Genomic DNA, 26,540 nt, shown 5'->3' with positions numbered 1-26,540 from the left:
AATTACTCCTGTCAGAGCAAGTGGGATTGCTTCCAGTTATTCTTAGTTTAGATTGAATAAGTGTACATCTAATTTAGAATAAGACTTTTTCATCCCGTGCTGTGCTTCCGGACTCTCTGGTTCTCTTTATCAGTTGTGATCATGACAGTGTAAAGAAATAGAAGATCATGCCTCGCTTAAGACGGACCTTTAATTTGTGTTTACCACTGCAGAAGTGACCACTCACAGAAATCTCCTGAGGGAAACACAATACAGTTATAGCTCTGCATGATTATGCCCCATTAAACCAAAACATTTAAATCAAAAATCTTTAAAGGAAGGAGGAGGAAGTCTTGGCCATTGAAAGCTGTATACTCTTATTCTTGCTTTGACACTTTGGGACTGCTCTATGTCTTTTCTGCAAATGCTTTTCATTTCTGATTCTGACAACATCTGATAATAAAAATACTGTTTATGACAAGAGCCTAATGCTTTATAGAAAACATATCTCCAAACCTATCTAAAAAATCAATTTTATTTCTGTATATCACAAATCCAGTCTACTGAAGCCTGCAGCAAGTTCCTGTTAATTTGGAAATATACTTAGACAGAATATAATTGTGGCTAATGCAGAGCTGAGTGGTTGTGGCTGGCCTAAAATTTGTTGTCAGCAGGAAGAAGATTAATTTCATTTACTCTCTTTGTCATGTCTCACTGGCTTCCTGTCCTTTTTGCTTGTTATCTCCAGTGAGCTGCTGCTGTCACTCTCAATTCACTTTCTACTCACTTATTTGTTATCTGACGTATCTGTCTACACATTTTCTCAATATGACATTTTTCCCCTCCTGAATCAGAGCCATTATCACAAAGACTACACTGGGAGAGAAAGGCTACATTGAACTTTAAGGGAAAAAAAAAAAACAGTAAGGATAAAAGAATACTATTTATGCAATTCCACAACAATGCTCATGACCAGATATTCTGGCTGCCGGAGGAAAAATGTATTTTTCTTGTGTTCTTTTTCCATGTAAATAGAATAAGCAATTTTAAGGTATGAAAGCATGTACTTATAGATTATAGACCTCACCTCTCAGTCCTTTTCTCCACTCAAAGAAGAACAGGAGTACTCCTTTACATTCTGAAAATACAGCACAGAGATGAAGAATAATCAAAGACATCTTTGGCCCTTCCCAGGCAGTACCAGCCCATGTGCAATGCACTCCTGAACCAGATGATATAACTCGTCCTGTCCACCTATAACTCGTCCACCTTGCTACGCTCAAGGTGGATCTTTCTCACGGGACTACCCATGGCAAGGGCTCCTCATGTTTGAAAACATTTATCATATGTGTGTATACATATATATATACATACTCTTTCAATTACATTATCTCCACTTGACCTAACATAATGACCTGCTCCGTAACAGCGATGTCCATACTTGGGGACAAAGTAGGAGGACCAGGGTCCAGCTGCCTTGTTCTTCTCCCAGGAGAGCTGAAAAAAAGCTAGTATATCATTTTATTCCCTGAGGCTACACATAGGATATATTTAAGTGCTCTGCTAAATTGCTTATAATGGTTCGGCTAACTGAATGAGTACATAGTGCTTGCATATGCCATCAAAGTGGCATAAGGTGCTATCCTAACGTGCCTCTTCTTCCCATAGCACACAGAGGTCTTAACCAAATAAACTCTCTCAAGGCTGAGAAAGTTTTGGAACTAAGAGTGATCTTCCGATGTGCCTAAAAACTGCACAGCTTGTATTATAAAACTAACATCTCATAAATACGTAAGAAAAACAAAGTGTGTTAACAGAAGTGTTTCTGCCTTCTCTGCCAGGCGTATTTGGACAATATGAGTCTCAGCTAATTCTCCACTTTTGCGTTCAACCTTGAATGCTGTTGAGTAATGTCACATTTGTTTTCAATCAGTTAGAACTTAAATTCCTTGTGTATTATTATAATACAAGAAGCATTTGGCCATACCAGGTCTAAACCTGGACAGCAGACAATAACAAAGGGAAAATACAAGAACAGGGGAGGGATATAGTAATATTTCTGGCAGAAGCTACCATGAAAGTTTCAAGTAGTTTGCGGCTCAGAAAAATGCAAAATGACTAAAAGGTTATTCTACATTAAAGACTAGACCTGGAAAATATTGTGAAGAAGGCTAACTCTCTGACCTGGCGGCTGTCTCTGTCACCAGCCTAAAAGTTGCCTTTCAGGATGTCTGTGCATGGAGCTGAGCTCCAACACCGGGCAGAGCCAGCCCAGTTTGCAGTTCAGGGAGAGGATCTGAGTTGTGACATGTGCATGCACAGGGAATCAGGTCTTTGAATGGAATGATAAAAAGGTATCATCAGAGTGAGGGGAGAAAACCATCCTTTGGTTGTTCTATAGGGAGCACGGCCACTAAGCTTAGTCACAACCTGCAGCGTGTTATGTCGAGTATGGTTCTAAAGGTAAAGTTACTTATCCCAGTAAAAAGCAAAGGAAAATTATCCCTCTACTCCTGGAGCAAACGAGAAGAGAGGGAGAAAAGTCCTTATAACATTTCTGGCATGGGATTAATAACACCGTGTCTTTTGTAGACAGCTTGCGTCAAAGTCCCAGTCTGTCATAATCTCATGAATTTCTGCTGCTGACCATGTCAGCTATACATTTTCTGCCTTAAAGTTGATTTTACTGCTCCTTAAAAACAAACAAATGATGAAAAAAGGCTGGTATCTCTTCAGTCAAAAGACAGATGTTTTCTATTACATGAAAGTGGTAGCTTTACTGCCTTAAAAGAATGCTAGCTTACTTTTTTAAAAACACTACATACATTTATCAGTGAGAAACAGATACCATAACCACTATTTTTATAGCTTGCTCTGTAGGTGAGATATGGTCCATATAGTGCTGTTTCCAATATATGTCAAACACATAAGCACATTCTCAAAGTATCCTGGAAGGTTACTGTAGCTAACAACACCAAACAAACAGACAAACGGATCATTTTTCAAGAAGAAAGTATAGGAGGAACTATAGAAAAGAAAGCACTAGTTTTTAAACTAAAACAGAGAAACTTAAAGCAGAGAAAAAACATCACTTAAAATTATCTGATAAATAAATGGAGACTGTAATAAACAGCGAAATCAGGGTGTGCCATTTTTTTCCATTGTTTTATATGAAAGAGTCGATGTTGATAAAATTACAGATTATTACTCTGTGACCAGGACTAACATTCTGAGCTTTAATATACTATTATATTTCACTTTTGTAATCTTTATAATGACTTTAGGTGCTGTTCATGCTGTTAACCTACATACAAACCAACCACAACATTTTTTCAAATTATGGTTGACAGACTGTCTTTGTTTTGCAGCATTTAAGCAAGCAAACAAAACTCAAAGGTTTCCATTTTTTTTCCACAATTGTCTATTCATTTGTTTGGCATTTTCATTTGCCATCAACAATATCATTGTTTGGGGGAGTAGGCTGGGGTTAGGGTGGTAGCTGATTTCTACCAGTGTTTTTATCTTATTTGACCCAAGCACACACAAAACTCTGATCCCATGCAGCTGAAGGTTTCAAGTCAACATTCATCTAATTCTGGGTTAGGTAGCTCAATAAAACATAATCCTTTCTCTCTCTTTTCTTTTTTTATTGTATTCACTACAACCAGTAACAGATGGGATAAAACATCTTTGCATACAAGCTTTTGCTACATGTGTACTGTCTCATATATGAGAAAAGTGTGTCTTGAAGTAACAGATAATTACTTTTAAAATAACCCTTATGCCATTGGAAGGAGAAATCCACAGTGTGCATAATAGCATGAACAGATAAAAATGAGTTTATTATATACACACTTCCCATATAAAAAATCATTTTTCATGGTATTTTAGAAAAATTGCAAGAAGCATCTAAGAAAGGAGTTGTCTCAGTTGAATAGTTAGGATTATTTCCATATAAAGAGATATCTTCTTCAAAGCATTAGCATTTTTATTGCAGCTGATTGCTGTATGCTTTCCTCTATAAAAAGTTTCCCTAGATACCACAAGACATTAAGCGTCATTGGGAATCATGAAAAAAAAGTAAGATTACCTGAACTTTAATATCTTGAAGTGCAAAATTTCATGCATCTAATATTGCTTGGGTGTTAGGTTAGATGGCTAAGGTGAACATAAGATCCTGTGGAAAGCCAGAAACTATGCGTATAGTATATAGAATAGCATATCATTCTTATATACTCAAATAAAAGTTGCAGTTTAAGGGAGTAAGGGCAAGATAATACTTGTCAAAATATTTAAAAATATATATGCTCATTAGGAGTTTAAGAAATTATTTGCAATAACATAAAAACTAGTTAAAGAAATGAAGAGTGAAAAGGAGGCAAACAAGGAGCAGAATAACCAAGTAAGTTTATACAGCACGACAACAGTATTTATGATATTTATACCGCAATATAGTACCGGTAAAAATATTATATGTGTTTCTATTATTAGTCTGGTTTTTATCACCTCTGAAATTTGTATATAAATCCACTTTTTTTTTGTAATATGAAATGAATACATGAATATGTTAATAAAAAAGGAAGATGAAAAGTCCAATGTAAGAGAAGTCAGGAAATCACAAAATGTTATCTTCTGCACCTCTTATTTTCCCAATCTGCACATGTGGTGAGAGCAGCGAATGAGACATTACTCTGGAATCTAGGAACACATTTTTCATCTTGATGTTAACTCCCAATTCGGCCTTGAGCAAGTCAGTCAGCATTTCTATACTGAAGGGCAAAATGAAGATAATAAAAACATATATACACAGAGCTTTGTAAATCACTGAGAGTTGGATCACAGCATCCTAGAGAAACACTTCTGGAAAGGATTAAAAGGCCTGTAATGCTCTGCAGAGTTTCTTCCTACTTCTACCCCATAGATGCAGCCCCCACATTTCTCATGCGCCACAGGGAGGCACGGAGGCCATCACTGTGTCTCAAAGCTGGCTTGAGACCAGGTTGAAGGCTTAGGCTGCCATCCCAAACAGTAAGGCAGCAATCAATATCTATGATATCAAGAAAAAAAAGTCAAGATCATTCCATCAAGGTATATAAAAGAGGAGCTATGACTCTCAACTGAGAGTTCTGCAGTTGAGCCTGGTTCCCCTTCTTCCTGCTTTCTGCCTCTCTTCTGACAAAAGGAGAATCCTGGAGCTCACTGGATACGTCATAAACTCCAGGGCCGCCACATGGTCCCTATCCTACAGCCTTTCAAGGCCTTCCTGCAACTCTTTCCTCTCACCCTTCCATTTTCTCTGTGGACCTCAAGACCTGCAGACAGGGCATGCCTTGCAGTGCTATCTTTCCAAGAATAAAGGTCATCTTATGTAAGCCTTAGAATGTAACTATCTCATTTTTGAATTCTGCATGAATAAGTAAATGGGAAGTATAATTACCTTCCCTTACAAGAGTGGTGTGAGTATTAAGTAGTTAATGACTATTAGGCTTTGTTAAAAATCATTTTGTAATTTTGATTTCTCAATTCAAAAATATTATTATAGTAGGTATTGCATTTAATTATCTGTCACCCTCTGTCTGGAGCAAGGAGCATATATTTTAGCTGAATTAGTATTGCAGAATCTCCTTTATCTCACAGCACAGTTGTTACCTAACTGTGGATGTAATAATTAAACATAGAATGCTCTTTTCATATCCATATATATTTATATATTTCAGACCCATTTATTGATTACCTGAATAAAGTCTACTTGACACGATTAGTAACAGATTGGTATTACTACTACTGTGACATCATTAAAGCTTTACTTCCCAAGAACTTCACTTTATTCTGAGGAACTGTCAAGTGTTCAAATAAGTAAGCAGATGTGCTAGATAGAGATGATTATGGCATCTGGCAGGGACAGAATGTAAGTGGATGCTTACAGTTTTTAATGCACCCAGTACTCTCTGTAATTTTAATTTCCCTTCACTTAATCAAAAAATCCTCCCATCTGACAAACTACTCGGGATTGTTTTTAATCTCTTAAAATTTTCTTACTGAAAGCAAAGTTTGACTCTGTTTGTATAACTTAAGGCCAAGCTAATTCTTGGGAAAACCTTGAGAAGTTCAAGTGTCATTGTCACTGAATTAAAAAATAGAGAATTTCTTTATAAAACTGTAAGTTTCAAAATAAAAGTCTGCCTCTTAGCACACCACAGGAACTTGATACTACATTAAATGCTAGAGAATATAATTGAGAAATTATTGAAACAAAAAGATAAAGGAAAAATGTAGGAATATGAGAACAAGGTGGATCCTAATAATTATTATCTTGTAACTCCTTTAGCTGAAAAATGGAAAAAAAGCTGCAGAAAAAAATATTTTAAAGGGATAATTATTCCCATTAGTTAGTTAAAATTAGTTCTTGCTTACTCCTTTTTTATCTCTGAATTTTACTAATTTAAATATGTTTTTCTAAATCAAAGATTTTGCTTGGTAGATCTTTATGTCACATTATTTTATGATTATGTTTTTAGTGGATGGGGTGGCAAAAGCTTAGTGCAATTCTACTTTGAAACTTGTCTTTTGTAAGGATAAATGTAAGGACAATTTAAAATGCTGTTTGGTGGAAGGATGACCACCATTAAAGTTAAAAAAAAAACTAGTGATCTAGAGAATGATGCCACAGATTGAAAGAAACAAAGAGCCTGAATTAATCTTCAAAGAGAACATTATCCTCCCACGAGAAAGACCAATTCCAAATCTGAATATGTCTTTTAAAATCATCTCCTGTTTTTATATTGAGGAAAAAAAATAAAAAAGGATCTTGCAGATGAACACTATTCTTAAAGACTTACGACAAATCTATACTGACTAAGACGAACGTCTCTGACTCGGCTGTTACTGCGCTCACACTCAAAATGGAAATCGCATGAATATGTCAGGTACAGAGAAGTTTATTAGCTAGGGTACAGCACTGGGCTAACACAACTTTATTGTTTTAAGGAGCCCATCTCACAGTGCCGACGTGTGGGTTGGAGGGATCAGTCCATCTGGAGTTGGGATGCCCATGGTGCACAGAGGGGCATAGACATGCCTTGCACACTTAACATGTAAATTGATTAGAGTCCCACCCATAAAATTCAATGCACCTGAATTTTGCATTATAGTCTGATTTGTAATTAATGAAAAAAGATGATCAATTGACTGGAATGTTGTGTGTTGTTTCCAATTGTTCTCCAAATTCTTAGAAATGTTGGAGGATATTTTAATTCATAGGAAAAAGACATATGCAAGAACTAAAAACAGTGTGTGTGTTTTCAAGAAAAATATATAGGACTACGGATCTAATATTCTGAGTTTCCCTCGTGTAGGCAATCACCAGCACTAAGGGAGATGACACCTTACTCTGTGCAGCTCGCTTGTGGTCACAGTTGTAAACTATGAACACGAGTAAGAGGTGAGGGCAGATGGGGAAAATGATATGCACAAAAACTTCACAATGCCAACAATTTCTAAGTTGCAAAATAGTTGCAAATGCTAGGCATTTTGTGCTGCTCTTCTGACAGAGAATCACTGGATTGGGGTCCTAGAGAAAATATACTTGCATCACACAGGCTTACATAGGCTTCCATTAGGAGCTCCCAGAAGTTCCCAGGAGCATAAACCAATGTCCAAGGTTTTTGTGGGTGCCTAGTAAATATTTTTTTGAAAAATACAAGTTGTGTTTCCCTGGCTTAGCCATTCAGACAAAATCCGGTATTTAAATCTGGAATTTAAACTTACTTAATAATGAATCTGTAGTTTTGGACAGGGTGGTTTGGATGCATTGCTTTTTCTGAAACATGTTCACTATTGTCATTAATAATAAGTCACCTGGTGACTGAAAGGACGGAGTTCAAAAATGAGTTAGTTTGTATCCTGACCAGGTGGGAAGTGTTAGCAGCTTCATGAACATATGTAAAGAGATCAGATTTCCATAGGAAATAATATTTCATTAGTGTTATTTTATCTTTTTAATCATTAAATATCTCTCTCACACTCGCTTTGAAAGTTCTTGTTTATTTTACAGCATAAAACATAGACAATTTGTCAGAAAATACTGTGCTTCTGTAAATTACTAATTCTTCCATCAAATGAAGAGTTGTCTGCTCAATACTAGTGCAGGATCTGGTGTATGTTGCTTTTTCTAGTTTCTGTTCCAGATCACAAAATCCCGAGGAGCCTCCTTTAGTTTTTTGGGTTTTTTTTTTTTTTTGGTTGTTGTTTTGTTTTTTAAATTCTTCAACCACAATTAAACATCAAAGAACAGTCATTAGAACAATGCTCTTCCTGGCTCTTCTAAAAGACCAGTTGGAAATTTCATCATGCTTTTGGTTGCCAAACTATAGGACAGAGATTCTTTTTCTTTGTGGTTGTTACATGGCTTAGTAACCATTGCAAAAGATTTATACCTGTACTTATCCTGAAAGCATCTGTTGCTCCATTTCAAACATGCAATACTTGTATTGTTTCTAATGCTAATCTTTTTTGTCCCTCTCTGTTCAACATAAATGCATTGACTGGAGATTTTTTTATGCCCCTTGAGTTTTTTCCTTCCCAGTCTTTCACATAACTGAGACATCAGGTAAACATGAGAAACCTTCCAATAGCTCTTAACTAACAGAATATTTGTATATCTGACAACTATTCTTAGTTCCAGCAAAGTCAATTATTCTTTTTCAACATAAGAAAAAACAAGGTACAAATCTTAACAATACCGCATATAATACATTTGTAAGGAACTCTACAGTTCAAAAAGATCAAAGGAATTTTTAAATTTCCATGGCTTTATATTTAATTTAAGGTTGGTGGTCTTGTCTGACTATTTGTTCTAAGTCTTTAGTGTTCATAATGTGTATGTGCTTATGAGCTACTGAGAAAAAAAAAAAAAAGAGTTTATGAGCTTTGTGCTCTTTCTTCATCAGTACTTTTTGGCAATACTCTTCCTGTGAGAAGATAATACAACAAATCTTTTTATCAATAAGCCTAAAGTACTTTAGAAAAGGATCATTTCTTTGCATCACATACCCGATGGTACAAATATTTCAGAGATTCAATTGTAGGATAAAAATACTACTGTAATAGAACTTATCTGGTGAAGAAGAGGCTGGAGAGAAGAAAGAGAACCTGAACTTGAACTTGAGCTTGATTCAAGCTCAAGAAGCTACAGACTGAATTTCACCACTGAGTAGATAATAACTCTCGGATATGCTTCTCTCTATGTATACTAGCTATAGAGAGAGTCAAATAAAATTTTAGTTCTAATTTATATATTTCATTAATCAGTGAATCTAGGCTTTGTAATCCATAGGTTTCTACTGCTCCTGGTACAAAGCAGGTTTGGGAAACACAGCTGGATCTATTGATCAAGAATTAGTTGTCTGATCGCTAGAGTAAAATAAATGATAAAAAAGAAACAACATACGAATTTACTACTCAAGAAAATGCACAAGAGATCAAGTGCTAAAAACTTGCCACTTATGATCTATGTCCCTCAGTTAATTTATCTCTAATTAAGCTTTAATGATACCTCACAGTTAAATAATAAGTTGTTGTAGGACAACTGGATCTGAGACAAAAGTCCATATATGTTTATAAAGTTTTGGTTTAGATAAGTTCTGTATTCCTGTTAGATATTTCTCATTTGTGTATTCTTTAAACTAAAAATCATCCAGAATATCTTGAAAAGAAAAAAAAAAAAGCTCCTTTTTATTTACTTACTGGCCTATCTGCACATATTGTTATAATTCAGCATAGCCTTTTAGATCATTAAAATGATGAAGCTGTCTTAAGAAAGATCATAGTGTTCCGTGCCTAAAAAACCTCAGATATTTTGATTGTACAGCTCCACACTATGTTCTGGATCCGGGAAGAGAGTGTAACGGAGAAGCTGCCATCACTCACCAGTGTGCATGCAGAGTGTACCTGCTATAGGCACCTGTGGGGACACAAACAATAGCTCAGTAACACCACAAACCCCACTCACTGTTTTCTTCATATATACACACACTCTAAAAAAATAGAAACGTTAGCTTTAGTGCCAGCCAGATGCATATTTGTAAAGGTCAGTTTAATTCATCAGAAGTGGTTGAAAGAGTGCCAGTTGAAAAGATGCCTTGCCACTGGGTCTTTTTGCTCTTGTGAACAATGCTTTTTAATGTTGAATACGTACCTAAAGGGCAAGTTCTCCCTGCAGAACTTCACAGTACCTTTAGTGATACTGGGACTCCATATACAGACTTCTCTGTTGCATGGAAAGAAAAGGTAAAATATCATATTCAATATACTTTGAGAGGGCCTGAGGAGGCCTGTCCCTTTTTTTTTTTTCCAGTATAGATGTGGAGGTATATAGTGGTAGCATTTTAGTAACATCCATGGCACCAGCCACCTGTGGTGTCCAGTATACACATGCTATAGATGTACAAAGGATATTCAGAGAGCCAGAGACCCAGGGTGAGCACCAGCTCAAGGCTTTCTATATCACAGGGCAGAGGCTGCAGCACCCTGTATTGGCTGGTGCTTTAGGTAGGTGCACTCAGATAAAACTGTGCCTCTGTATGAGACATGAGTAACCCACAACTGCCTAAAAAGAGACTCTCGGACACACAACCCTGAAATATGTCACTCCCATCTGCATGGTTGGATGAGCAATGGACAAACTGCAGGCTGCTCAAAATTGTGGGCAATTCAGAGAGAGAGAAGCCAGAAGCGACTTTGAGTCTGCTCTGAGGTGAAAGATGGCAGAGGTGATATCAACAATAACATGAGTGGAAGCTACTATTTATTTACCTGCTCCTGTATTGTATATTGTATAAATTGCGTATCAGTGCCTTATAAACACATTAATTAAGAAAGGTTTTATTAATTTTATTAATATATTTAATGGATGTTGTTTTATTTTTACAGAAGAACTGACCTTTTTCTTCATGTCTTTATTGTAGAGTGTTTTTCAAAAGCTAGAATGTATAATTACAAGAATCTAATGAAATTTTCTCTTTATTCGAAAATTGCTGTGCTTTGTATACATTGGATTTTCAAAATCTTTGGGAAATACCAAAGTATTATGAGAAACAAATTCACACTAAAGTTGTCAGAAAAAAATGTCAGGATATATAAAATAAATGTGTTAAAAAAAAAAAGTCTGTAACACTAATTATTCTATGTGAAAGTGTTAAGAAAGGTTCACACTGAACTACTACCATTTTCCAAGTGGTAAGTAAACACGGCAACAGAATGTCAACTACAGAAAACAGGTGCCATTAAATTTAACTACAAGTTCTTCATATCAAAGGCTAAAATGGGCTACGTATTGCATAAGGTTCTATTTTAAAAATGAACCTCAAAGGAGTAACAGCGCATCTCTAATTAAACTTACATAACAGTGAAAGCAAGGGCTGATGAATTACATAGAAAATAATATTCATATTATTTACAAATTCAGACATACGAACTTTCAGGTAAGGGATCGGTCAAGGGATTGGCTTTGGACATTAAAAAAACGTTGCTTTACTCTTTGAGTTTTTATGGCAGAGTAATTCCTTTCTGTTTTTTATCCCCAGGTAGCTGAGTACACCTTTGATCTTATCATTCACTTTAATAATAAAAGAATTTTACTGAGGTTCATTTTTTGACAAATCACACCCATGGTCCCAATGTAATGGAAGAAGGAATTAGAAAGAACCCCATTTTGCATAAAAGAGTGTAAAAGTCACAAATGGATATTTGTTCTAAAATTTTAGTCATCTTCTGCATGTTACGTGAGCACATCAATTTTTTCAGACTGTTGCAGTTTCAAAGTTTGGAACATGCTTTCTTAGAACTAGAAACCACTGATGAGAAAGGCCTGAGTTAATTATTCTGCTCAGTTCTATTTCTCACTAGGTCTGTGTTAAACACATCATGAAGGAGATATTCAAGCCAAGAGAAGGAATTTAAGTACATAAGGACCAATGAAAATGAATATTACTTGAACCTCTATATCACTGAGCTATTTTTGAAATTCCATCTGTACAAAAATAAGGTATTTTCATGTATCACTGTCATATGCACATGATAAATATACACAGAGATGCTTTAAATCTCTCTTTACTGTGTGCAAATAACTACCTCTTAAATTGTTGTAAGTGGCATGGCATCAAACCAACTGTGCTTCATGCCCTGTGACAAGTTGAGTCAGGGACCAAAGATCCAAGAAGCTTCAGGGTAATATTCTTCCATTCCGCTTTTGACAAGTGCGGCTAATGACACTAGCTTGGGTAGAACTTCTCTGGGTAAAGCAGTTTTTGCCAGATGCACAGAACTGCACAAACCATTTAGACTAAACGTGATCTGACCTTCTGATCATTTGCAAGTCAGGAGTTCCCAGAAGTGTAGCAGGAATGACATAATCAAGAACAACAACAACAAAAAGAAGAAAAATCATGCCTATTCCCCATTCACTTTTGTCCCAGTTTGAGCAGATGTGGAGGGATATATTTGACACCTGCAAAAGATAGTTGCAGAGAAATAATTTCTCTGATTAAAAATCAAAAAAATCTGTTTACAGGTTTAAATTACACTAATCTAAAACAAGTATTCATTTCCATTCCAATTTCTCATCCTTAGTTACTTATGAATTTATACAGCACACAGTTCAAACTCTGAAACAAAGCAAAATTGTTTGTCTGGAGACAAACAGTCTCTACTTTTTTTCACCTTGTTATTCTTTTTCTAATTTACGTACATCTTTGCACACAATTTTGTGCCATGGTTATGTGACAGCTCTCTGTATTTACGTACTTAAGTTCTGAACTGCCTTTTTTCCTCTTATTTTTTTCTCAGTCCCTTTTATTTACATAGACCCAAAGTTCTTAGTACTCAGATTTGTCTTTTCTAGTCTTTCTTTCTCATTATTAAAGGACTACTAAAGCCAGACAGACCCTGAAATTATGTCAGGTGATCTTTTGTATCAAAAAATTTATTTCTCTGAGTTGATTGAAACATGCATAGGTTTTGCTATCCTTTGGTGTGAATGCTTTACGAAAAGAGAAATTGTCTTTTTTCTTCATTGCAAATTGGAAAGGTAGCAAAAATCTGCTCTTGAATAGCAGTAAATAACCGAATAGAAGAAGCAGTGAGCAATAAATAGTAGGTTTGACTCCTGAAAAGCCTTCTCGCGTTACATTTATTGAAGGTGGTGTAGAGTGGTTCACATTGGCACTGAGGTGAGGAAGAAACAGGCCAACTATGTATCCTGCTGCCAGTGCTCGCCCCAGCACAGCCAAGCCCTAGCTGCCTCCTGGCTCTCCAGCATCGGGCCCTGTGCCACAACACACGCTTCAGAGACGCCACTTCTCCTGAGCTGGTGTTTAGCACTACAGCACTCAGCACTCATATAGAAGCCAGAAGCACAAGAGTAAACAGATGACCAAACGACACCATGTACATGTGTTAAGAGCACTCAAAGCAATTTTGACATAAATGCTAGGTTTCATAAGAATTTTTGTAGTGTAGTGGATATCCTCCCTGCACTCTGTGATTTGAGGTATCACAGTAACTTTACAAGCTATAGGAATAACTATATTATGAATGCCTATGGTAGGGTATCCATTTAAACAAACAAACAAACAGATGCACTGACAGAAATGAGTATTCCCTGGTATATCAATAGGAGCGATCCTGCAGGAATTGACAAAGTGATTCAAAATCTAGATTGAAAGTAATTATGAGTAGATATTGGTTTCATTGCCCTCCCTGATTCTGTACTATAACTTTACTCAAATATCTATTTATACTTGTGTACATGTCCTGGAATAACTTTGCCACTATACTACAACATCCCCATTGTAAATGCTTTCCAGCAGGAACAAGAGAAGCCAGTTTCCCAGCCAAGAAACCAGACTTTAGCAGGAAGTGATCTCAGTAGGCATATCCTTCGTTTCTGGAGTGTTGCTTGAGCCAAAAGTCAAATGAGGACACATCTAAGCATACAAGCTAGAGTAAATAAAATGTGCTACAAATTAAATGAAAATCAGTCAACAGAGGAACATTAGGTTCTCTTTTGTTGAAGATACACACTTTTGCAATTAAAATAGTACACTATTTTCTAATATACACACTGAAATGATAAAGTATCATTTAACTGTAGAAGTGCTCCAAATAGTTTACTGTGATCTAAATACATCTGTGGATTAAAGAGTATAAAATATGTCTTTCTTCAGATAGGGTAGCATTATAAAACCACGTATGATGGTATGCATCATTGTTACACATGTGCTTTTAACTTCTGCCAGGGAATAAGAGCAAAATTCTTTCTTTGCCTGTTCCTCATGTCACAGACAATGTGTGAAAAGATAAGTTACAGACAGATTTGACAGTGTTAAATGGACAGTGTTAAAGCCTCAGAACTTGCTCCTATCTAACCAATTAATAGACACTCATTTCATTCTTTGACCATATGGTCCAAGAAAAATAGTCAAATATTTGACCATTTCTATCTCTTTTTTAAATTCTACAGTCATAAATATTTTTTCACAGGATGCCTATCTATTTAAAAGGGATGTTGGAAATATTTTGTATACTGTAATTGTCACAGTGCTTCTCTCATAACACAGATCCCTATATTTACTATAGATCAATCACCCCTGAACACACCACTGCCTATATCCTTGAGATTCTCCTTTGCGCTGCTATCAGCACAATACCTGAATACGCTGGAGATCGTGACACACTCAAGAGCACCTGTGTGAAATACACTGACATTATGGTTTCAGTTTTTTAGGGACAGGACAACTGAGAAGCACAGAGACATTATGGTTAGAGCTCTCGTCACATTTGGTCATTCCTAAATAAAACATGTAGCTTCATCTAGTCTTCACCTAACTCTTTACTCTACTTGTTCTTCGACCCTCTCTTTTGACTTCTCACCACCTATCATTCTATGTGGATTTGTGGATCTTCCCTTCCCAAGCAGCATTACAGGAGACAAAAGAAAAAAATAGTATCCTATTTTTCTGTACCTAATATTACAATGTCTCTGACAGCTAAGAGAAGCAACAGAAAATCCTGCCCAAGCCTTCCAGCCTTGGACTTAAGCATGTCCAGTATGGATGAAATCTTCAGACAGTTTATCTACTCCAATAATCTTTATCAAGAACTTGGCTCTAATGTGCCCTGGAGATTTAGGAAGGCTAACTAAAAGTTCAAGGATATGGCAACAAGTGCATTTCTGATGTCACAATGACCCCAGCGGATTGGAAAACAGACACAAAAAACTCAGTGCAATAGTTACAAACATTTATTAACACAGACATTTCCCTGTTCTGAAACAAACACACAAAGAAAAACATTTGAATGGAACTTGTTTCCCTTCCCTTACCACTGAAGTGAGACAGAAGGGAACATTTCATCTTAACCAGTTAAAGTCTGGCAGCCTTATGAGCAAATAAAACCAGAGGGCTATAGTGGAAATTCCTGGACAGCTTTATAGCCATTCCACATATGTGTTCATATATGTCTATAATATATAATGAAGTAAAGAAAATATGAAAGAAGTTAGCTAAATTGTATCATATAAACTAAAACCTTATGAGTAATTGTAGATGAAACCTTTAAGTCAGAATAGAGTGAAGGAATGAATAAATAAATCTTACTGAAGTCTTTAAAGAGAATAAAATTCCCAGTTGGAACATTTTGATTTTAAATTCAATTTTTGTGTCTAATTTTTGTTCTATTATTAGTCTATAACATTTTTCTCTTAGGACCTCTTATGTCATGTATGTCCTTTTTGAATACATTTCATACCTAATAGATAAAGCATAATTTAATCATTCAAACTCTTTAATAAGCAATGATTCATTCAAAATATTAACCTATTTATAGTTAACTTCCCAAACCTGCTAAGGAAGAGAACATGAAAAGAGCAAAAATACATTGTATTAATTTCAATAAGACTTGCTTTTAAAGGAGCAGAGAACTTCTTATGAAAGATTGGAAGGTAGGCAATATTACAGAGCATGTCAAAATACTAAATTCTGCTATAAACATTTGTCTCCACTGGCAGGTTGTCATTTCCTGAGAATTAAGATTTATCCAAATGTGGATTTTCTCCTGACTTCCATGAATTTGATGAACAATGATGGTGAGACAATATGTAAAAGCATTAGCTTCATCAGACCTTTCCAAATTCAAACATTTTAAGGGTTATTCAAATCTCACACAAATCTGTTGAGTGTAGAAACCAAGAGGGCATTTTAATCCCTCATGCAAGATTTCTAGTAATCTTTCTTACATATAGACTAGAAATAGCTATACATGGCAACAAGGAGAAATCTGTTAATTTGTCATATGAATGCCAGAACAATATTTCCTCTACGCATTTAATTCCAGTGAGAAGCATTAAGCACAGGTATCTGAAGGGCTAGTGAAGAAAATCACTAAATCACAGAATCACAGAATGGTTAATGTTGGAAGAGACCTCTAGAGATCATCTAGTTCAACCCCCCTGCTCCAACAGGGACACCCAGAGCACGTGGCACAGGGTGGCATCCAGGTGGGTTTTGAAGATCTCCAGAGAAGGAGACTCCACAACCCCTCTGGGCAGCCTCTTCCAGTGCTCTGTCACTCTCACAGTAAAGAAGTTCTTCCTCATATGGAGATTAAACTTCCTGTGTTTCAACTTGCACCTATTACCCCTTATCCTGGCCACCACGGAGAAAAGTTTGGCCCCATCCTACATTCACACCTCAGGTGAATGTTGATCAGATCCCCTCTCAATCCTCTCTTCTCTAGGCTAAACAGGCCAAGCTCTCTTAGTCTTTCCTCATATGATAGATGGTCCAGTCCTTTAATCATCTTTGTCACTCTACACTGCACCCTTTCTAGAAGCTCAATGTCCTTCTTGTACTGAGGAGCCCAGAACTGCACACAGTACTCCAGGTGAGGCCACGCCAGAGCTGAGTAGCGGGGAGAATCATCTCCCTCAGCCTGCTGGCAACACTCCTCCTGATGCTGGCATTGGCCTTCTTGGCCACGAGGCCACATTGCTGACTCATGGTTAACTTGTTGTCAGCCAGGACTCCCAAGTCTCTCCCCTCGGAGCTACTTTCCAGCAAGTCAACCTGTACTGGTATTTGGGGTTATTCCTCCCCGGGTGCAGGACCCTGCACTTGTCCTTGTTGAACATCATGAGGTTCATCTCTGCCTGACTCTCCATCCTGTCTAAGTCTCTCTGAATGGCAGCAGAGCCCTCGGGAGTGTTGGCCACTCCACCCAGTTTTGTATCACCTGCAAACTTGCTGAGGGTGCCCTCTGTTTCCTCGTCCAAGTCATCGATGAAAAAGTTGAACAGCACCGGGCCCAGTATTGACCCCTGCGAGACACCACTAGGCAAAAGCCTCCAACTAGACACAGCCCCATTTTTCACAACCCTCTCAGCTCTGCCATCCAGCCAGTCCTCAATCCACTGTCCACTCATCCAGTCCACACTTCCAGAGCTTTCCTATGAGGATGTTATGGGAGACTGTGTCAAAAACCTTGCTGAAATCAAGATAGACAACATCCACAGCTCTCCCATCGTCCATCCAGCCAGTCACTTCATCGTAGAAGGCTATCAGGTTCATTAAACACGACTTTCCACAAACCAAGAAGTATTTCTTCACTTTGAGATTTGCACAAATTCTGGAAGATATTTCAAAAACAAACAAAACAAAAAAAATCTGATTACAATCTTTCATATTATTAACACAATTCTTTGTGAAGATTTAGCTATCTAATCTTTTGTTCTTTTAGGGATTTTGAGTTTGTCCTTAATGCAAATCAAACTATTTTTGAAATATTACCAGTCAGAATTGTAATAGCTTTAATTTGGTTAACAAAGATAATAAAAGATGAGTGTAAAATAAATTCTGCATAGTCTATATAGAACTGCCAAGGCCCATAAGAACATGTGTATAATTTTGATCCTGCTGAAATCTAGGGTTTTGTTGTTATTAAATAATTAAAATCAGAATGGATATCATATTCGTTCACTACAAAGCAGTGGTACACAATCTGTGTCTCATATCTGACTATTAGAATTCATTTTGGTTACAATTTTTCCATCTATATCTACTCTCTTTCCAGAAGGCTCATCAGAAACAATCCAGGAGTGAGCCACGGATATAATGTTCTCCTGGTAGTTTGCTTCCTGCTGTCGCTTACCTTGGGAAATTATGGTCCCCATTCCATCAAATGACCAAATTGCAGATGTGACTCTAGAGTGATATTAATGGGGCTGATCATGACTGGAATGACCTCAAAGGGCACCAAAGAAAGATGGTGACTGAAAGTGGATTGCCATCTCCAGAATAATACATTAGTCCTATAAACCGCTTCTTTTCAATGATTCAGCAGCTGTTGAGAAAGAAGGTGTTCGGGAGCAAATTCCAAGTATTGTTGTAATAACAGCGGCTATCTATAACCACTCTTTTTCCAGAAACTTTTAGGATATAAACTGTCTTCATAGAAATATATGCACATGTACTGCACAGTCTAAGTACAGTCTTTCCATTTGTCTACATGTACAATCATAAGGAGAAGGAATATCACAGTCTTCGGAAGCCTCCATTGGAATTTTTGAGGCTTACTGTGACAAGAAAGTTAGCTTACAGTGCTCAACATTTATACAGTCTGCTGGAATGAAGAGTTTGAATTCTCTGTGCAAAAAGCTTGACATTTGTGAAATAAAGGCTTCAATCTCCATTTAGTAGAGCCAGATATTACAGAAAATGCTATTTAGTACTTTATAGTATAAACTCCTTTTTTTTTTGTTTGTAAATATCATCATATTCATTCAGAAACCTTATTTTTCTCATAATATTTAATTTTTATATGAAGATAGAAACAAAGTCTATCTTTACTGATTCTTACATACTAAAGACTGTTTTCTACAGAGGATAACTTGCTAAACAATTGAAATGATTTAGTAAATGGATGAAACATACACGCAGCCAGAAAAGGTAAAAATGAATTAGAAGCAAGGAAGATTGATTGTATCAAAGAGATCAGTGATATTAATTAAATAAAATATAAATGTATAATAGTAAGAAGATGTCAGGAAAAGTTCAAACAACATAAATAGTAGAGCTAAAGGAAAAATATTTCAAGAATTAGTTGTCTGGTCCCTAAAGTAAAATAAATGATAAAAATGAAACAGCATACAAATTTACTTCTCAAGAAAATGCACAGGAGATTATCAAAATGTTCAGCAATGGTATGAATTTTTTGAAAAAGTTCTTGAAACCAAAAACAGGTATGGAGCTTGGTGCTTTGGCTGAGAACTTCCTAGAGTGATGCCTGATTTTTAACTTTCCTTACTCCAAAAAATCTTGGCAAGTTGGTTTAGCGCTTCTATGCTAGAATGAGATCATATGTTTCCATCTAAGTAACTAGACTTTCAGCAGATTTAACTAAGACATCAGAATGTCTATACAAAAGTTTACATTTGGTCTAAATTAGACATGGCACCAGTAACAATCATGACATACGTGTACTGTGTAGCCAGAATTAAATTTATAGCAGTCAGAGAGTCTCTCTTCCCTCAGTTATACTGGTAAATATTTCTTTTGGCAATGGACTGTGAAAGAAGTCATATTCAGTTCTCCTAACCTGATGATGAAATCATACCATACAGAAAAATGTCAAGAGAGAAAAAAATGAATAAATCTTCCTTCCCCAAAATATAAATAAATAAGTATAATTACATGACTTGCTAATCAGGGCTAACACTTATATTCAGGTTGCAGCCAGGAAAAAAAAAAAAAAAAGATGATTTATGCTAATCTTGCACAACAAGGCTGACCTTTATACAAGACCTACCAAAACTGTCACCAGATTTTATAGGCAGTGAAGGCCCAAGTCTTCGAAGAAATGGGTCATTCCTTTTCTGGGTGGAAACCAGTTGTTACTCATTATTATTCTGGTTATGACTTAAAGAGGAAAAAAATTCCCCAGACAAATTTCAGTGATACGAGTGGAGATTTCTTTTGAATTTTTGGTTTGTCTGAACTCAGTACTCAAAGTAAAACTTGCGGAATATTAATGCACATGAAATGAAAAAGTTAATGCCAAATCTCTTTAGAATTAAATAGCTAAGATTACCCTGCTTTAGCTATAAAGCTCCAAAAGAGAAAACTATTTCAAAAATGCCCAACATTCAGAATAGACATTTATTAAAAAAAAAAAATCTGGAATGCTCAAAAATAATTCTACTGGTCCCAGAATTTTGTCACTCAATTAGAGCTATTAAATTGCCATGTAAGTGTATCCGCAGCTTCTCACATTCAGTTATACAGTATAAAAACCTTAATGAGTCAACAAGTCTCCCCTTTAAAAAGATGATAGAAAATGTCCTGGTGAAAGTGATATCTATGCCTATGGCTTTCTTTTCTCTTTCAGTTTCAGGTATATAATCTATGCATCTATCTCATGAAGCTATGCTAAAACCATCCACTCACCAAGTGGTTTTCTATATATCTATAATATAATACCAATAATATCACTCCATACCAATCTAAAGTGCACCAAGAGTAATGTTGTGGTTAAGACCAGAAATTAATTTACGAAACTAACCACTCGGTTATCTCCCAGCTATTGAAATTTACTTGAGGCATCCTTATAGCATGAGAACTGCCTTGCTCATGGAGGAAAATTAGCAAGGACAATACACTTCAGGGGCACACATAAGGCACTCCAAGCTTTTATTGCCATGCCAAAGCTGAACAGACTAGAGCAAGTATGAAGGCTTTCCTGAAGTGCATATTGTGTGGAGATCATGTCCTCAGCACTAACTGTTTTATTCTACAGCTGGTTCAGTTCAATTTATTCTATAGCTAGTTCAGTTCAGTTTGCTTCTGCTCTTCTCTATCCTATTCTATTCCCTCTACATATTGGTCTCTATTCACTCACACAACTTGTAAATATAGCTTTGCGTGTAGCTTGAGATATTAAGCTCAGTCAATCTGTCTTCCTTTAATCAGTACAAAAAAAAAAGACTACAATAAACCAATAGCTTTCCAAATTACATCAAACAGTAAATTCTGAGGACTTTTTGACCATATCTGCATGAAACAAATCCTTCTCTTCCGTTGTTTATTAAATACTTCTAATAATTTCATACTGTATTCTTAAATAGCATCAGTGATATAATAATAGTTGTCTGTGCACATTCCGTGCCTAGAGAAAGCTTTTCAAGATGTTTCTGAAGGCAGCTGACCCATGCTTTCCCTGTAAACATTGTATCTAAGACAGAGAAGTGGCAATGTACAAAACAATTTTGTGAGGAGAAAGTTTGGAAGCAAATAAGCTGTAGCTTTTTCTTTAAATCAGTAAATGAGAAGCAAGTAGTTATCAATAAAAGTGAATTTCTAGACAGGCCAAAAGAAAGTTCATATTAAAGTAACTTTCAAAAGAGCACTGGTTCATAAGATAGACTTGAGCAACAGTTTTGCAGGAAACAGTACCTGTCTTTGATTACATAGGTTCGGCTTCCACTACTGATTTTCACATGATAACAAGATTAGGAGGGAAAATTGATCTTGGTTCTTTTTTTTCCGCTCCTTCTCTCTTTTCTCTAAGCATCCCGTCTCCCTGTACGTGAAATATGTCTACATGCATATAAATAAATAAATATATACATAAATATACATATTCACACACACACATATATAGAGATTTATATATATATATTTAATATAGGCAGTTATTTTACATACCTATGCATGCCAAAATGTGTGTGTGTGTACACATACACATACACACATATATATATATATGTATAGTTTATTTTGCTTTGATTCTCTTTCAATTTATTTTATTTTCCTCCTTCACTTTGGACTTGTCTTTCTTTTTACTTTTACTGTTCTCTTCTTCAGTCCAGACAAGTTTTTTAGCTCTTTTTCCTATCCTACTAATTTCATAGTTTCTTTCAGCCATTATTAGTTTTTTCTCCACATACAGATATATATATGGGTTTCACCTGTTTCAGCATCTGGATCTACTAAATGTCTCGCACACATTTCTGTTCTATGCATAGGAGATCAGAGGCAGCCTCTAATGGTGGATTAAAAAAAAAAAAAAAAAAAGAGAAGAGAGGAGAAGAGAGGAGAAGAGAGGAGAAGAGAGGAGAAGAGAAGAGAAGAGAGGAGAAGAGAAGAGAAGAGAAGAGAAGAGAAGAGAAGAGAAGAGAAGAGAAGAGAAGAGAAGAGAAGAGAAGAGAAGAGAAGAGAAGAGAAGAGAAGAGAAGAGAAGAGAAGAGAAGAGAAGAGAAGAGAAAAGAGAAGAGAAGAGAAGAGAAGAGAAGAGAAGAGAAGAGAAGAGAAGAGAAGAGAAGAGAAGAGAAGAGAGAAGAGAAGAGAAGAGAAGAGAAGAGAAGAGAAGAGAAGAGAAGAGAAGAAAAGAAAAGAAAAGAAAAGAAAAGAAAAGAAAAGAAAAGAAAAGAAAAGAAAAGAAAAGAAAAGAAAAGAAAAGAAAAGAAAAGAAAAGAAAAGAGAAAAGAAAAAAGAAACGACAGCTTCAGAAATCTAGCTAGAATTTTTGGTTGTCCTTCCTGAGATAGTATTTGCTCGTTAAGTTTGATTACAAAATAAGTTTTTTCCTAAGCAGTCATGACAGACCTTTGCATTCCCAAAAGCAACTAAATGTACTGGTGTTGGTGTATGGCATTATGCGGACATCCATGTCTTCCGAGTTAATGATTATGCATATTTCCATAGTTACAGATTTACATAGTGGAGTGTTTACAAGGCTAGCATTAGTCTCCTGAAGCTAATTTCATTACAATCTCTCAATGAGGAGTGATTTATTCCTTGGTAAGGAATCAGACGTGAAGATACATATGGTTAATTTGATCTAACTGAACTACAAGCTGTCATCCAAAGCAAAAGAGATTTCCCTCCTTTTCCAGACCATATATATCTTTGATCTGGATCTAGCAAGGTTTCAAATCTAGGTTCAATTTTGTGGTACCAGATTGACTAAAATCACTTTTTTTTTTCCTTTTCCTATTGAAATGCTGGTTTCCTGATGGATGAGTGGGCCGACCTGACCAAACTCATGGTTACACAACACGAGAAACACTTTGTGTCTCCCCAAATAGGACGGCCAGAGTCCAGAGTCAGAGTCAAAATGGAGGGGCACTCTGGTTTCATACCCATCAGGATGTGCCTGCATGGATGATGATGACGCCTGTATTTACATCATGGTGTAAGGCCAAGGTCTAAGGCTTCAGCTCTGAAGAGATAGATCTTTTTTCTTTTCTTTACTGACTACAGGGGGATCCTAGAGAGTCTAGCATAATGGGCCAAACTTAGTTTGGGTAGATACCCCTCCTTTTCACTCAGAATTTATATTCTCTTTCTAAGGCATAGGGAGGAATGTTCAGGAACCATAAAGAAAGTTCTCAGTAATTTAACAGATTAGTTTGTTTTGTTTATTTGTATAGGTTCTCTTTCTTCTTAAACAGCACCTTTATTTCGATAGCCAACCTTAGAAAGGTACGATCGCTTCAGCTGAAATCAGGATGTTGAAATCAGGAAACTGTGGCTTTTGTTGTCAGAAGTGGTTATAAATTCACCTTTAATATTTGTCTATGTACCTACAATGACTATACAAAAGCCAAGAATGTACTAACATTGCTAGACAATGACGTTTCCTATTATAAATGAGAGTGTTGTACGGGTTTGCCTCTCAAAATACAACAAATACTAGAGGTCTTCTGTTTCTAAGGTAACATTGTGATTACAAATGACAAATGACATGAATGAAACAGAATGTTCTTCCTCACTTGGAGACCTTCCCATTCATATTTACATTTTGTGTGACCAAACCTTTTTCTCCATTGTGATCTGAATGCTCCTGACATTTAAAAATGTAGAATTCTAGAATAAATAAATAAATAAATAAAAAGCCTTTTATTAAATTAAAAATAAAATTAAGAGCACAGGCATACTGTGATGTTTGCTCCGTAGGTGTTTCCTGGGTTTTAACCTTGCTTTTAAAATGTTTCAGTTTAATAGTCAGTGAAAGTTTGTATTTATGATTCTAAGCACCATTGTGAAAGAGAAGTTATGATTTTAGGGACCTAGGTAGGGGCAGCTGGGATACACCAGAAATTTACCATTAACTCTGCATTATTTAGGAGCAAAGGCTAAGGACAATGTCATGCACACTTTCTCTTAGCTATTCCAGCTCGGATGGTGAATGCCCCATAGTGCTGTAGATCAGAATATATGTGTAAATTCTGCTTCCCCACAGCAGTGCTACCTTGGCACTAGCTGAAGACATGAAAGGATATCTGAGATATTTCTGCTGACTGACCTTCACTGAAATGTTTCAGTGTCTCTAAATGGTTATCTCTAAAATTCAGATTTAATACCTGTAAAAATGAGCTTCGAATCTTGCATACTTGCTTCGAATCAGTGACACCGACATTTTTCACAATATGCAAAAATTATCTGAAATAAGTGTTGCAATAACTCCATCTTGCTTAGGCTACAGGATGAAAGAGAAAATGATATACGTGATACTTTACAAAGAACAGATTTTGATTGCTGCTCCTGCAAAAGCTCTATTCTTTATACTTGTGAGCTCCCAAACAACATTTTGAGATATTAATCACCACGAGCCTTTATGGATTTTATATGTTTTCTAAAAAGTATTTTTCCATCATATTAATCTTCATAGGAGTCTTCATTTTCAAATAAGTTATTGATAAAGATGGAGAGAAAGAATACATGTCTTGGAGTCAGACAGGTAAAATCCAATGATCTTATGCATCTCAAAAACTGCGCAATGGAATATGGATGTACATCATGTAAGGTAATTATTTCTAACTTTACTAGTTTAAGACTAGTGGTGGATGAATCACAGATTACAAAAGAAAAATCATTTTGACAGGATTGAGACTAACAGTTTTAGTAGGATCATCATCTTCCTTTAATTTCCAAACTAACAGCACTTTGCTTAGGGCTATAGCTGAAAATTCTTTCTCTTGCAAGTAATAACATAGTACAAAAGCGCTGATGAATGCAAAAAAACAGAAAACTGCCAAAAGTTAGTAATTTACACATATTCTCCTAACAAAAAATCACAAGGAAAAGTGATGCATGTGTTGAAAATAGCTCCAGGCACCTATAAACTATGCACTTGTCCTGTATGCAATAAGAAATTTCTTAACTTCATATTAGCATAGATAAATTTCTCGTAACCATATGCAGTAGTCATATGCTATCTCATATACACATTACATGGTTCATATTGCAGTACTACAACTGCTCTGACTAATTACTCATGCATCAAAACACAGGAGAAACAAGAACCTACATTCACTTACTGAACCCATCAGTGGTAGCTACATATGATAACTTACAGCTTCACAAATTAATACAATTTCAGATAATTTGAAATAAACAAATAGAGAGGCATTTGAAATTGCCTCAATGAGTTTATTTAAACAGGTTGTATAGACATATACTGGTCAAATGTTAGGAAAAGGAATACATTCAGTTTTGACAACTGGAAATGTTTTTGTAACATTAACACAGCACTGGAAAAACTTCACCTGCATTTACAGAGACCTAGAGTTCCACAAAGTCCACACACAGATGTTCAGATCACAGTGTTACTGAGATGTTAGGGTTAACAACATCACTCATGCAGAATGTCCAAAGGCTTCCTTTTAGACCACAAACTGGACTGAGAAGAAAGACACCTCTCCGCGTGCCAGCTAACCAATGCCATTTCTGTAACACCTTAGTCTTCCTTAGTCCTGGTATCCCTAGATCCTTCATATTATCTCAGCTAAATCAGCTTCTAGAAGAGGTTTAGTTGTGCTACAAAGGCAAAAACAAACTATTATAAAATTGTTTTTAAAAACAAAATGTGTAATATAATATAATGTTGAGTGAAACCAAAAGCTGCTTTTTAAGAAAATAATGGAAAAATAAAGCTAGCAAAATACTTGTTGCAGCTGACAGTATCTTGAACCATCATTGTTAAGGTTTATGAGTTATACTTGAATTAAAATAGTACTGAGTGGTTTTCTTCTACACTATATTAAGTCCACATACCTACGCAAATCAATTTCTTGCTAGTATGTAAAAATAAGCAAATAAACAAATAAATTGTGATGCTTTTTATTCTATCTAACAGATTAGACAAAACATGGAAATGTTATAAAGCATTTTTTAGCATTATAAACTGCAGAAAATGTTGATTGGTTGTTATTACTGAATGATTCATTTTCAATATAAAATTAGTAAGTGAAAACCAAAGCAATCTTTAGCAAACGGGAAAAAGGAATCTTTGCTTCTGCATTGTTTTAGTCTGCACTGCTCTACACAGGCTGGTTCATATGTAGGTCTTAGTCTGGCAAGCCTTTTTAAGAAACAAAATAGAACATTAACCTACTGGAAAATTGAAGCATTTCTTCTGGCCTTGGAAATGTTCTACAAAACATTTTCAGCATAATAATGTCAGCGTGGTACTGAAAGCATGTAACTACAGTAAGGAAATGGAAGGACAAA

The sequence above is a fragment of the Tinamus guttatus genome, unplaced genomic scaffold (assembly GCF_059628265.1).
Source record: "Tinamus guttatus ecotype Peru unplaced genomic scaffold, ASM5962826v1 Tinamus_guttatus_pri_ptg000138l, whole genome shotgun sequence".
In the NCBI taxonomy this organism is placed as follows: Eukaryota; Metazoa; Chordata; class Aves; order Tinamiformes; family Tinamidae; genus Tinamus; species Tinamus guttatus.
The sequence above is the reverse complement of the archived record's forward strand: the minus strand, read 5'-3'. Positions refer to the sequence as shown.